Consider the following 12,892-nt stretch of genomic DNA (forward strand, 5'->3'; position numbering starts at 1 on the left):
TATTGATTCCCTTTCCCATAAAACTGTTCATTTATCTCTTTTATTTCATTACCTTGCATCTGGAATATTCCGTGGCCCACCAAACCAGTGGGCACCGTTCTATTTGTCTCTCTCTGCAGAGTGCGGGGGCAGAGGCAAGAGAGCAATTCTGGAGATTAAGCTTCCCAAGAATATTCGCTTCTATCTCCATCTTCATGTTCCAAAACGGCCAAGTCATCTTGGTCGTGTTCATTAACTAAAGGTAACAGGCAAGATCCTAGTCAGAGCCTCCGAGGATGAAGCCGCACGAATCAGTTCTCTCTCTGGGGTGCAGACAGGTGGTTCTCAAGCCCCACCGCGAGGCCCCATGCACATCTGGGGCCTGAGCTGCAGCATCCTGGGCTCCTGTGACCACCCAGAGAAAAGCAGTTTTCCAGGAAGGGAAGAGTGGCTTGCCCTGAAGACAAGAGCAGGAACCCCTCCAGGCGGAGGGGCCAGTCGGGTCACAAGGAAGACGGCTATGGAATCTGCAGAAAGGGCCTGTGCACACTGTCGCGCTGGGCATGGGTCCGCAGCTTCTAGCCAGTTGTCTCAGGGATGGATTACACAGAAAAGGGTGAGAATCACCGGCTTTACACTCACTCATCAGAGATTTCAGCCTCACCCTGTAGCGCATCACTGCCGTTGTTGAGTCGCTCAGTCGAGTCCAACTCTGTGTGACCCCATGGACTGTAGCCCGCCAGGCTCTTCTGTCCACGGGATTCTCCAGGCAAGAACACTGGAGTGGGCTGCCCTTTTCTCCTCCCGTGGATCGTCCTGACCCAGGGATGGAACCCACATCTCCTGCACTGGCAGGCGGATTCTTTACCACTGAGACAGCCGGGAAGCCCCCGTAGTGTCATTATTAAGGACAGAGCTAAATGCGCTCCTCTTGCTGAAAGCTAGCATTACGAGTCTCTGCTCTGGAATGACCCTGAAATCTTTGCAATGCCAAGATACACTCTGTGAAGAACTGAACATTTGTGTCCCCCCACAAGATTCATATATTGAAGTCCTTACCTTCAATGTGATGGTATCTGGACATGGGGCCTTTCAGAAGGAATGAGTATAGATTTCAGCATGAGGGTGAGGCCCTCGTGATAGCATTAGTGGCCTTATAAAGAGAGAGAAACCTTCTCTCTCCTGGTGGGAGGATGAAATGAGAAGGTTGCATCTCCAAGCCAGTAAGTAAGCTCTCACCAGAAACCAAATTTTGCTGGACCTTGATCTTGGACTTTCCAGCCTCCAGTCTAAGAAAATACTTCTGGTGAAGCCACCCAAACTGTGATTTTTGTTATGGCAGCTGGAGTAGACTAAGGTACATTCCTTGGTGGTGGGGGTGGTGCTGGTGGTTCAGTTCAGTTTAGCTGCTCAGTCGTGTCCGACTCTTTGTGACCCCATGAACTGCAGCACGCCAGGCCTCCCTGTCCATCACCAACTCCCAGAGTCCACCCAAACCCGTGTCTATTGAGCCGGTGATGCCATCCAGTCATCTCATCCTCTGTCGTCCCCTTCTCCTCCTGCCCCCAACGCCTCCCAGCATCAGGGTCTTTTCCTATGAATCAGCTCTTCGCATGAGGTGGTCAAAGTACTGGAGTTTCAGCTTCAACATCAGTCCTTCCAATGAACACCCAGGACTGATCTCCTTTAGGATGGACGGGTTAGATCTCCTTGCAGTCCAAGGGACTCTTAAGAGTCTTCTCCAACACCACAGTTCAAAAGCCTCAATTCTCCAGCACTCAGCTTTCTTTTTTTTTTTTTGCTTTCATTTTTTTTTTCCCATTTATTTTTATTAGTTGGAGGCCAATTACTTTACGACATTGTAGTGGTTTTTGTCATACATTGAAATGAATTAGCCATGGATATAATGCATTCCCCATCCCGATCCCCCCTCCCACCTCCCTCTCCACCCGATCCCTCTGGGTCTTTCCAGTGCACCAGGCCCGAGCACTTGTCTCATGCATCCAACCTGAGCTGGTGATCTGTTTCACCCTAGATAATATACATGTTTCGATGCTGTTCTCTTGAAACATCCCGCCCTTGCCTTCTCCCACAGAGTCCACAAGTCTGTTCTATACATCTGAGTCTCTTTTTCTGTTTTGCATATAGGGTTATCGTTACCATCTTTCTAAATTCCATATATATGTGTTGGTATACTGTAATGGTCTTTATCTTTCTGGCTTACTTTGCTCTGTATAATGGGCTCCAGTTCCATCCATCTCATTAGAACTGATTCAAATGAATTCTTTTTAATGGCTGAGTAATATTCCATGGTGTATATGTACCACAGCTTCCTCATCCATTCGTCTGCTGATAGGCATCTAGGTTGCTTCCATGTCCTGGCTATTATAAACAGTGCTGCGATGAACATTGGGGTGCACGTGTCTCTTTCAGATCTGGTTTCCTCGGTGTGTATGCCCAGAAGTGGGATTGCTGGGTCATATGGCAGTTCTATTTCCAGCTTTTTAAGAAATCTCCACACTGTTTTACATAGTGGCTGTACTAATTTGCATTCCCACCAACAGTGTAAGAGGGTTCCCTTTTCTCCACACCCTCTCTCAGCTTTCTTTATAGTCCAACTCTCACATCCATACATGACCACTGGAAAAACCATAGCCTTGACTAGATGGACCTTTGTTGACAAAGTAATCTCTCTGCTTTTTAATATGCTGTTTAGGTTGGTCATAACTTTCCTTCCAAGGAGGAAGCATCTTTTAATTTCATGGCTGCAATCACCATCTGCAATGATTTTGGAGCCCAGAAAAATAAAGTCAGCCACTGTTTCCCCATCTATTTGCCATGAAGTGATGGGACCGGATGCCACGATCTTAGTTTTCTGAATGTTGAGCTTTAAGCCAACTTTTTCACTCTCCTCTCTCACTTTCATCAAGAGGCTCTTTAGTTCTTCTTCACTCTCTGCCATAAGGGTGGTGTCACCTGCATATCTGAGGTTATTGATATTTCTCCCGGCAATCTTGATCCCAGCTTGTGCTTCCTCCAGCCCACCGTTTCTCATGATGTACTCTGCATATAAGTCAAATAAGCAGGGTGACAATATACAGCCTTGACAGACTCCTTTTCCTATTTGGAACCAGTCTGTTGTTCCATGTCTAGTTCTAACTGTTGCTTCCTGACCTGTCTACAGGTTGTATTATCAGAATTCAACAATTCACTAAAATTGTATGCAGCAGACTCTGGATTGCTCAGCATCTACATTCCATTGGCTTTCTACCCGAAGAGGTTGGAAAGCTAAAATTCTTCATTTTCCAGACTCCCTTGCAGCTAGGGCTCTGGGTGTGAATTCAGCTCTGCCAATCAGACGCAGTCAGGTTGACTGAAGGCACGGGTGAGGTGAGACCCTTTAGCTGTCCGAGTGGGCACACAGGAACAGAGACACTGGGTCTTCTTGACGTGGCCATCGGGGTCCATTCTCAAGTGCCCTCCTTGGGTAATGAGTGGCAGCTGCAGGAAGGGCAGTGTCCCCGGGTCACAGAGAGGAGGCGTGTATTGCGGGTACAGTGGTTTCTCCGGTGGCTGGTTCTGCAGGATCTGGAAATCATGCCTGAAGGGCTAGTCAAGACTCCCCTCCTTTGGCTCTTTCCACAATTTGACAGGCACCTATCAGGATGATCCTCCAGAGAAGGAAATGGCAACCACTCCAGTATTCTTGCCTGGAAAATCCCAAGGATGGGGGAGCCTGGCAGGCTACAGTCCATTAGGTTGCAGAGTCGGACATGACCGAGCACACACACACACAACAACAATAGCCTGTATGGCCTCTCTTTCTGCGTCAACCGCCGAGAACATTTGCCGTTCCCGGCTCTGTCTCCCAGACACAGGTCCGGAAGCTCACAGGTGAGAACCCGGGGAGTTGCCAGCCCCTATCAGAGCAACGGGAGGACAGCTGGGCTGGTTAAGTCAGCCCCAGTCTGAAGCAGTTACCTTTTGCAGCTCTGTGTCTAAAAAGAGAAACAAACACACTCAGATCTCTTTAACTGACATAACTTCCAGGAGATACTCAGAAGTGGCCGACGCTTCTCCAGTTCTATGAGGCTGGTGAAGAGCAGGGGGACCTCCTCACTCACTTCTTTCTCTGGGCATATGGGTACCTTATGGGCATGCTCCTGGCTACCCAGGTAAGCCACTCAGCACCCTCCACACACACGGTGTCTTCTGAGGACCAGGAAAACTCTGGAGCTGATCAGGGACGTGTCTACATACCCATCACCCCCGCGCCCCTCTTCCCTGCACACAGCACGGCCTTGCGATAGCCTCAGTCAGCACTGAAGCCTTGCTTCCCGCCAAAGGCCTTATTAGAAAAGGGTACGTATGTGTGGAAGCCCTGAACCTGGCATTCGGTTCTGTTTGAGGCCTATTTCTCACCCCTCTCATAGCAAGTCATTATAGATCACCCCTGTTCTCAGAGCCAGGCACCTCAGTGGGATGTGCGTGTGTCCTAGGAAGGAGAGCGCTGTGTAGACCACATTTCTCTTTGCTCTCGTCGTTAGGGAACTCAGGGCTGGGTTTTAAATCAACCGCTGTTATTCTCTTGGCCTTGACTCTTGAAGTATAGCCCCTAGGAATGTCCCTCCCTTTCTTTCCTTCCCAATATAGCTACTTAAATTTATCTATTCTGATGTGGACCATTTTTAAAAATCCTTATTGGACTTGTTACTGTATTGCTTTCTATGTTTTGGTTTCTTGACTGAGAGGCAGGTGGGATCTTAATTTCCCGACCAGGGATCGAATCTGCACCTCCTGCATTGGGAGGCGAAGTTTTAACCACTGGACCACCAGGGAAATCCCTAAACAGCTACTTTTAAAAAATCGATATTAGGGACTGCTCATATTGTTGCTTCTTGCGCTTTTATGATCATAAATCATCTCCCTTCTGTTTTTAGAAATAGGTGAGGCACACATAAATACAATATTTGCTTTGGGCAAGCCACTGATCTGAGGATAAGACCCTGCTGGCTCATGTAAGTGAGGAAAACTAAAGAGGGATAATGGATAAGACCCTTTCTCTTTTGTTCTGGAGGAGACAGGAAGACTGTCACCCAGAGACAATTAACTGTGTTTCCAGAAAAGAAGCAGGCAATCCCAACACCTGTGATGTAGCTGCTCAAGAGCATAGTTTATTAGGCTATTGCTGCCTTTAACTTTTATCCTTGCTTTGACAATATTGAAGAAGACCATATTATCACTGCACTTTCTCAACTCATAGGTCTTTCCTCAGTGAGCTTTCTCATAGATTTTTTTTTTTTAATAGATGTTGGCTAGGTGGTTTTCTTTTTAAGTCTTCACTGAATCTGTTACAATATTGCTTCTGCTTTATGTTTTGGTTTTTTTGGCCTTGAGGCATGTAGGATCTTCCCTCCCTGACCAGGGATCGAACCTGCGTCCCCTGCACTGGAAGGTGAAGTCTTAACCAGTGGGCCGCTAGGGAAAGTCCCTCTCTCCGATGCTTGAAGAGTGAAAAAGGAAGTCTCTTGGGGGCAACAGGCAAGCACAAAAGGAGCAAATCCCCAAAGTTAATAAGCCAGCGTGGACACTCTCCCAACCCCGAGGAGGTAGCTTTTCTGTATCATCTTCCAGTCAGGGGGCAGGTTCCTTAGCACCAGTGGCTTCTGGCTTCTTATCTGTTAGGGAGGGAGATTTCTTATCTGTGAGTCACGGAGGCTGGACTAAACACCTGCATTCCCTCACCCGAGAGGCGCTGAGGAGGTTTGTCTGTGAGTGTCCAGCAAGGCCCAGGCCCCAGCCGCCCCCGCCGGCCGCAGCTTCCAGGCCGGGCAGAAAGAGCCCCCGCGCCGGGCCCTCGTGTTCGGCGAGTCCCTCCCCATCCGTCTGCTCAGCTGCCCGGACAACTCGACGGCAAAGGCCGGGCCTCGTGCCGCCGGCTCCAAATCGGGCAGCTGCCTGCCCCGTTCGCTCCGGGGCCCACGCGGGGAGCGGACGGCAGCGCGTGGCGGCCTGAGCCGGGCAGGCGCCCGCCGACCCCGCCGACCCGCGGCTCCCCGGCCCCTGGACTCGCCCGGAGGCGGTTCAGCCCGGACAACTAACCACCCTCTGCGTTTTGTCAGACTTTTCCCCTCGGCCCAGTGGGAACCAAGTAATGTGAAAGCCTTCTAGCTAAGCAGAGTATTTGCTTAAAAGAAAAAAAAGGCAACACAGGCTACAACTAGCTCCTAGGGAGCAACACAGTTCCATTTTCTGATCCCTATCAGAGGGCCAGACGCTGTTCCGACTGTAAAACTGTTTATTGGGTGAGGTGAGCCAAGCCGAGCCCTCTTAAAAAAGCAAGAGAATTAAAAGAATGTGCCTTCAGATGGCTAACAAAAATGGGATAAAGGACGTTGAGAGCAGTGCTGGACTATGGAAAATCATTTTGCGAGGCGTCTAAGCCAGAGAAAACAGGATTGGTGGGTTAATTATGTAATTAAACTGCAGTCAGCAGTGGGCAGGGTCTTCTATCTTTCAAAATCCAAACTAGTTATTCAAGCTTTCATTGAATACACTTTATAGAGATTCTCTTTGGGGACGGTGCCCAATTTTTCTTATTTGGATTAGACTTTTTTTTTCAAAAAGGACTGCTTTGCCAATTTGGCTTTTAGTCTCCGGGATAAAATAATCAAAACCCCCTTCCCCTTCCTCAAATACATTTTTTTGCTTTATTTCTTCAGAGTTAGAAGAACAGAGATTCTTTTGGGGGGGGGGGGGGCAGGCAGCCAAAGAAATATCGCAGCAAGGTATCTGACTTCTTTACAGAGACACCCTGTTTCCTGTTTGATTTTGGTTTTCAAAAGCAGAACAATTTTCACATCATTATATAAAGGCTTTCCACTATTTAAAATGTCGGTTCTAAATTAATTTTATACCCCCGAGGCAGACTGCATCTAACCACACTGGATTCTATCCATTTAATAAGGTGAGAGAATTTAGTGAAAGGGACAGTAAAAACGACAACAACAAAAAAAAAAAACCCCCAAAATTTCAGCCTAGAACAAGAATTTTAAAGTCCATTGTTTCTGGAAGCTTGGCTTCCTTTTTCCATAGGGCAAGCCCCCAGCTGTTTACCCCTATCAACCCAAATGCAGAAGGAAAGTGGTTTCTGTTACATGGCAGTCAAGAGAATCTGCCGGACTGAGAGACCTACAGTGACATGTGATACACGGGCTGGCTGCTGGTGGCGAGACAGCTGAAAAGTCCGATGACCGCCGTCTTAAAATTTTAACAGCTAGGCAGACACGGACGATGTAATGCAATGGGTCCCTGTATCTAAAACTGTTCATTCACCCTGAAGATAGAGTTCTTAAGAAGTAAGAAGTAAGTAGAATCTTCTTAAGAAAAAGCAATCTCAGTTCCTCTTGAAAAAGTTCATTAATTTGCTGAGAGTTGCTCTAGAGGCAAAATGAGAAGTGGGACACGTTTGACAATGAACAGGAAGATCAGGTGGGCAGCCAATGCCTTCCCAGGGGGACACCAGGAACAGGCCTGGCTCAAATCACCAGGTACACACCGGGGCTGATACACTTCTGCTCATACGGAAGTTGGTTAATAGGCATTTACACAGGATTTAGTGTGAACAGATGCTCAAGTAGTTTATAAGTGGTGTGCGTGCGTGGGGGGCAGAATAAGGAAGAATAACACGTAACAAAAGGCATTATGTCTTGATGGGGTATAAGCTTTCCACCATCCCAAATGGATAAAAAACAAAAGCAAAGTTCATTAAAACGCCAGCATTTTACCCAAGGCAAAATACTCTATGAAAGATAGGCCAAAGGGAAAACCATTTTGGCACATAAGGTGTTTCTTACATACTCCCATTGCAAATACATTTCGAATATATTCTGGACACCCCCTCTCACCCCTAACCCTGTGTTCACCAGTTTCTGCCAGAACCTCAGGAATGACCTTCAACCAGGTCATCGCCTTGAGCTTGCCCCCGGCTAAACCACTGTCCACGTGGCACCGGTCTCAAGAAGCCCTTTCCTTCTGCGCCTCTGCCAACCTCTGCCAGAGCTTCTCCACCCTGTGAGAAGCGGCCCAACATTCCCTCCCGGCACTCAAAGCCGAATGCACTGCCCCTCTCAGGAGCAGCCGCGGCCCTCCCTGTGGGCGCTTTTATCATGTTGCTGCCAGCCTGGAAACCTCTCCCCACCCTTTCTTCCTAGGAAAACTGTACCCACCCCTTAATGCTATTCCCTGGCGGCTAGAACCATCAATAGGATCCTCTGCCTCCATGTGATTTTCAATCTTCATGAACCTGCAGTCAAGCCAGATGCTTCCTGAGGGCCAAGGGGGTTCAAGTGGCATCCTACTGTCTTTGCATTATCCTTCTCCAGGCTTCATCTTTCTGTGTGGTTTTAAGAGAACACCTTCAGCTATCTGAGAAAATGAGACGCGCAAGTCCTGGAAACTGCTCAAAGGGAGACGAGTGTTTCAGGAAAAGGACAAGAGTGTGAGACCTCCAAATGGACTGTCTGTCCTCCTTACCCCCAAGGGCTGGTAAGAAGGGCACCCGGAAGTCTGAGTTCTGGAGCCAGACACACCTGGGTTCTCATTCACCATGCCGCTGCTGTGTGACTTTGGGCAAGTCACCCCACCTCTCTGAGCCTCACTTTCCTTTCCAAAGGGAATCCTATACTCTAGTTCATGGAGTGGCTGCTAAGAATTAAATGAAAACTATGTAACAAAAACATATTAAACTTTTTGTATAGTTGCTTTAGGAATCAAGCGTTCCATTTCCACCAATCTGTCCCAACAAACTATCCATGGAAACAAAGGCCAGCCCTGTAAGCCCTAAAGTGACCTGTATCCCCTACCCTGGGCGAACCTCTCCCCTGGGCTAAGCCGGGAGCCACGCCGCAGGCCTGGCTCACTAACTTGGGGGCTCCCGAGGTGCTGATGCACTCAGGCAAAATGAAGCAAACATCTGTATTCTATTTGCTAATGAGCAATCATCATTTGTACCTTTCTCCAGCCTGGGATTCAGCTGCCTAGAATGCTAATGCCATTAAACATTGGAGTTTTTGGTTTTTTTTTGCAACATACACACTCATTCACCAAAACCTGGTTTAACCCACCGGCATGGGTATGGTTCCTGGGATTCCTTAACAGTATCTGGTTGGTCCCGAAGAAGCTCTTATTCCCTCTCTACCCAACCTCCCCACGCCTGAACATTTGGGTGTTTGAGTGTGGCTTGGGAGCCAGGAAACTTGAGTGGTCCTAGAGTTGCCTTTTCAGCTACCTCAGTGGAAACAATGAGACACGTCAATGCACCTTTCCTTTTTAACTTAATTTTTAATCACACGATTAATACAAGAATGGAGCTGCTAATTTTTTAAATTAGGCCATTCTGAAAAAGATCACCCGATCTTACAGCCTCGCCCCTTCACTGAATGTGACATTTCCTTGGTGTGTTATCTGTCTAGAACTTTTCCTCTGCAGACAAGCAGACAAGAATCTGTGTCTTTTAAAATGATAGTGTTGCTGTCTTAGATAAATGCAGACAGGCTTACATATCTCTTTGCAATGTGCTTCTTTCATTCATTCACTAGTAAGTCCTGGCCCCTTTCCACTGAGGATACAGAGGGATAGAGTGCATGCCTTTCACTGCTGCAGTTTATTTCAACATGTCCCTGGAAATGAACGTTTATTTAGGCTGTTTCCAATTTGGAGCTTTTATAAGGAAAGCCACAGTAAACACAGGAGGGACAGGTCCTCCAGGGAATGCATCCTCAAGAAACTTTCTGGGCCTCGCTTTCCTGTCTGCAAAACAAGAAGGCTGGACTCAACAGCCTGTTGTGTTTCTCACATGAATGCGATTCTCAGTCCAGCCCCCAGCTAAGACTGCTCCAAGGTCTTCCATAGTCTGAGCTCTTTCGTATTTTCTGCTTTTATCTAACACATCCAGTTGCTCCTAATCCTACACCTTTGCAGACTCCTTCTCACGCCTAAGAAGTTCCTGCCCCTCCTTAATACTTGACAGGTATCACCGGAGGTGCTCAGAGCTTGTAACTTGCACGGACCTGCACCTCTGGGTGAATGCCAGCCCCCAGGGAAAGGTCGTGCCTGCCCATTCATCACCACAGCCCAGGAGCCAGGAGCCATTCCCCACACACAGTGGGCTCCCGTCAGACTGCTGGTGGATGGATGACTGTCTTTAATACTTTGGCCTTCAGCTAGGACTTTGAAGTCCCCAGCTAGTGGATTCCCTTGTGGCTCAGACAGTAAAGAATCTGCTCGTAATGCGGGAGACCCAGGTTCGATCCCTGGGTCGGGAAGATCCCCAGGAGAAGGAAATGGCAACCCACTCTAATGTTCTAGCCTGGGGAGTCTGGCGGGCTGCAGACCATGGGGTCCCAAAGAGTTGGCTGAGCGATTTCTCTTCCACATGAGCTAGGAGTGTCTGGGGCAGGGTGACTTAACCTCTCTTCGCCTTCGTCTCCTCATCTGGAAAACGCAAAATAGCACCTCCCTTCCCTACAGGACTGAGGTAACTTGGGTAACTTTGATATTCCTTCTGAATATTTGAGCCGCCCCTGAGAGTGCAGGGGTGCAGAGCTGAGATGCCAGAGCTGGATATGCCGGGGCTGTGAGTGAGGCAGAAGGGTGGGGTGGGGCCTGTGTCACTTACGGTGCTGAAGTTCCGCGGCAGTCTACCATCCTGTGTATTACGATGATGTATAATCCCATACTGGTAACAACTTAGGGGTAAAATTTTGGCCTGCTTATTTCACTTTTTGCAAGCCAAGCTTTCTCATGTAGCTTCAAAGTCCCTTCCTTCTCCTTTCTTATCAGCACATTTTTCTTCTTCATTCTGCGCCCCTCATCCCAGTGGTTCCTCAGGAGGGGCCCGTTCCCTGCATGCATGTAGGGCCTTCCTCGCTTCCATTTCAGATCATGGAAGGGATGGAGCAGTTGAGAACACAGACTCTGGCCAGCCCAGCATTTACCAGCAGTGTGATCTGTCAGGATGCTTACCCTCTGTGTGTGTCAGTTTCCTTATCTGTCAAGTGGGCTGTGGTGAGAACTTGATGAGCTGATGTGTACAAAGAATGTAGGGGAGAGAGGACCTGGCACTCAGAAGTGCATCACCATCACCACCATCACCATCATCACCACCATCACCATCATCATCACCATCATCACCACCATCACCATCACCACCATCATCACCATCACCACCACCATCACCATCACCACCATCATCATCACCATCACAACCATCATCACCATCACCATCATCACCATCATCACCACCACCATCACCACCACCACCATCATCATCACCACAAACACCACCATCACCACCACCATCATCACCATCACCACCATCATCATCACCATCACCATCATAACCATCATCAATCAGACCAAAAGGATGCAACCCAAGCGCCATCTCCTTGACGACCGGCCATGTGAGCTGTGATGGATTCTTCTAGACTGTGCACACACAATGACTCTTTCCACACTCCCGTACCTACTCACACCTTGGTGAGGGAAGCAATGTATGTCCACGGGCTGCATGAGGAGGAGGAGGATACAGCCATGATGGGGCAAAAACAACTGATCCAGACCCAGATGGTACCCCTGCACTGGCTTCCTCTGAAACCCACCCAGGCAACTGTACATCAGAGGTCTTCGCAGAGGAGTCCCCACCAACTGTATCCAACATACACTCTGAAAGATGGAACAGGTACACTGGCGACTCCCCCAGAAGAAGGCTGAACCACCAGAAAACAGAAGACCAGCTTCAGCTCAGACGCTTCTTTAGAGGGCTGTTCTCTCAGGCTCTCACGAATATAATGACTGAAACACAACCAAGGGAGGCCCGCCCTGACAGCAAGGAGAAACGCGGAAGTTAACCAGAGTCGCTGCAGAGAAGCTGAGGGAGCAGGGCCAGCGACGGGCAGTGAGTTCAGGGGGCATTCCAAACACAACCTAGGTTTACACCAGGTGGCTCAGCGGTAAGCAGCCTGCCTGCAGTGCAGGAGACACGGGTTCGATCCCTGGGTCGGGAAGATCCCCTAGAGGAGGACATGGCGACCCACTCCAGGATCCTTGCCTGGAGAATCCCATGCACAGAGGCGCCTGGCAGGCTACAGTCCATGGGGTCGCAAAGAGTCGGACACGACTGAACCACTGAACATGCATGCATTTTTACACCAGCAAAAGGCACAAAACTCTCAAATGAAGGCAGAAGGCCGAATGTGGAGTATAAGCCCAGGGATGGTATCATGGCTACTCATCACTGTCACTAAGGAAAAAAAAAAGTAGCCTGGTTTTCACTATTCGAGAACAAATAGAGCGCCAGATAAGGATGATGGGTCTGTCAGAAGTGGAGCTCTGTTCCGGCAAAGCCTCTGTGCCAGCATTTCCTCCTTGCCCCAGGATGGTGTTCAATTGCTATGACAACCAGTAACATTTCGCACACCAGAGCACTACATCATGTATCACCATAGCAGAAAGGAAATGCCATACTGTACTTAAAAGCCACCTTCTCTCTCTCCCTCTCTTTCAAAGTCTGCTATCACTCCCCATGCATTATTCACTCTGCCACATAACATACAACCTTTAGTTACGGTCAGGTTCATGACATACGCAGCAAAAGCCAGGAAGTCGCGCAAACCCTTTAACGTTCTGTAACTAACAAATGGTAACCGGACTGTGTTACTCTGGTTTAAACACAGTTATCAAGGACAAGCTTTTCATCAGCTTCCTCGCTGGCTCTAGAACCTCTGTTCAAACATTTCACAAACATTCGTATCATGCGGCAGGAGCTCAGGCACACTGCGGGGAAGCAAGCATTCTCTCTAGGGGGATTTTTTGTAATACATGAAGCACCGCCTCTGGGTGAAATAGCTTTTCA

General features: G+C 48.5%; 1 protein-coding gene across 9 annotated transcripts in view; it reads right to left on the bottom strand.

Annotated features, from left to right (window-relative positions):
* FOXN3 (forkhead box N3) overlaps window positions 1-12,892 on the bottom strand; it is a 435,192-nt gene that overhangs the window by 49,686 nt on the left and 372,614 nt on the right. The gene's annotated exons all lie outside the window — the stretch shown is intronic.

This window comes from Odocoileus virginianus, chromosome 6 (assembly GCF_023699985.2).
Source record: "Odocoileus virginianus isolate 20LAN1187 ecotype Illinois chromosome 6, Ovbor_1.2, whole genome shotgun sequence".
Classification (NCBI taxonomy): Eukaryota; Metazoa; Chordata; class Mammalia; order Artiodactyla; family Cervidae; genus Odocoileus; species Odocoileus virginianus.